The sequence below is a fragment of the Ceratina calcarata genome, unplaced genomic scaffold (assembly GCF_001652005.2).
Source record: "Ceratina calcarata isolate Rehan_Ccalc_2016 unplaced genomic scaffold, ASM165200v1 scaffold619, whole genome shotgun sequence".
In the NCBI taxonomy this organism is placed as follows: Eukaryota; Metazoa; Arthropoda; class Insecta; order Hymenoptera; family Apidae; genus Ceratina; species Ceratina calcarata.
Window position 1 is genome coordinate 25,536 of NW_017177437.1, and position 2,009 is coordinate 27,544.

The window sequence follows — 2,009 nt, forward strand, 5'->3', positions numbered from 1 at the left end:
ATTAAATAAATTACTGATGGAACAAAGCGTTTCGATTTAATTATAATTTCTCTTCCATTGGAATCTGATTTTAAATTCATAACCTGCACAGTTCAATGAATTAACGAGACATATTTCATCAGAGTCCATTGATTAAATTAAACACGTACTAAACTAATTCTGGAATATTAACGAAAGTGATCAAGATTTGGACAAAGAAATGGGCACGACGACCGCTTGAGGAGATCAATTCGGGAACCGACTGCGCGTTTACGCGTCGCAAGTGAAAGTAGTCGCAGCGTATAAGTGGGACGACGACGGCGGCATGTATTCTATGCCGGTTCAAACGTTTCAGAATTCACACGAGATCCAGATTATCATCGACGATCGTGGCGAGCTTTCACGGTGTATTTAATCACGTTTTCCAAATTTTCCCTCGCTGTTCGCTAGTTTAGAGACGCGTGACAAAACGAATCGATGGAAAATAATAAGAGAACGTTTGCAAGAAAGTCTGTTCGCCCATTACTTCCACTTATCTCTAATTACTCTAGCCTATTTTCTAATAAACGCACTTTCCCGAGTACGTTTTTCCCGCTCTCGCCGCGGTGTGCAACGAAAGTGAGCCACTTTTTATCGGAGCCGGTTCCCGAAACCCGTGCACGCTCGTAAAGCGGAGGATTTCCGGTTTATCGCCGGCTGGAAACTCGCGAGCCCGTCCAATGCGGCCGCGCCAACTTTTTATCACTCCGCGGAACTGTGCCAAGCGAAAGACGAATGGGTTTTGCGAGATAATACGGCTGGGAAAACACTGTTTCTGAGGACTCGCGATTAGGGTTTCCGGGTCAGCAATCTGGATTTCTTTTTTCAATTAATTGCTCTAACGGTTAAAGAATTTTTATACATTTTTTTTTAATATTGTAAATTAATTCTGGCAAAACTCCAGGCGTTTGGACGAAATCTTCAAATTTTTGCATAATAAAATTTGATACTCGATTCGCATTATTAATGAATGGGAAGAATTACTGTCGGGCATTAACGAGGCAACATTCCCAAAAACGTTCCCCGGCCGACCCGGCGTTCGGCAATTTCACTTTCTTCTCGCTTTCACCGTCATAACGGTACATCATTCATAATTCATCATCCCTTCGGGCAGGCATGTCGAAAAGTCTGGATTTTAAACAAAAGCGAGCGTCGTTTTAACGATGTCGGATTTTCAAAGAGATTGTTAAAACGTGGGTCGTTCGCGTAGGCTCGTCTTCAGGTATGTCAAGGAAAACGGGTGCCTGCAGAACGCATCGTTCACGGAAAACGCGTTCGAGGTGTTGGTGAATACAATAGGACGCGTACGCGGCTATAATATTTGATTAGCAGACTCGCAAGGCCGCCGAATTCTATCGAAGGACGTGAACGCGCCCATCGAACTTCAAATAAGACGATTAATTACTCACGCCAGTGAAAAGACTTTTATACAGAAATTATAGGCACTGACGTTCTCTACAAGTAAAATTCGTTGAATTTTTCTTCTAACTTTGATATTTAACGAGTTAAGTATGATTAATTGGCATTTTATAGGTCTTGAGAAAATCCGACCATCCCAGCGTCGAAATGGCGAACTTTTGACAAAAAATTTCGTTTTTCTTCAATAACTCCTAAACCGTTTGTTCTACGGGAAAATTGCATACGACCTTTCTTGTAGAGGACGTCGAGATCTACAATTTCCATGTAAAAGTGTTTAGCTAGCGTCAATATTTAACGAGTTATTGACGAAAAACAAAAAAACAGTTTTTTGCAAATTACTCATTAACTATTGAAGCTAGCGAAGAACTTTTACATGGAAATTGTAGATCTCGTCGTCCTCTACAAGAAAGGTCCTATGCAATTTTCCCGTAGAACCGACGGTTTAGGAGTTATTGACCAAAAACGAAAATTTGGAAGTAATTGAAGGGGTACCCCTTGGAAAAATCTCGGAAAAATCGAAAAATTTTTTTTGGTCAAAATTTCGTAAAATACTTCAAATAAAAGTATTAGAT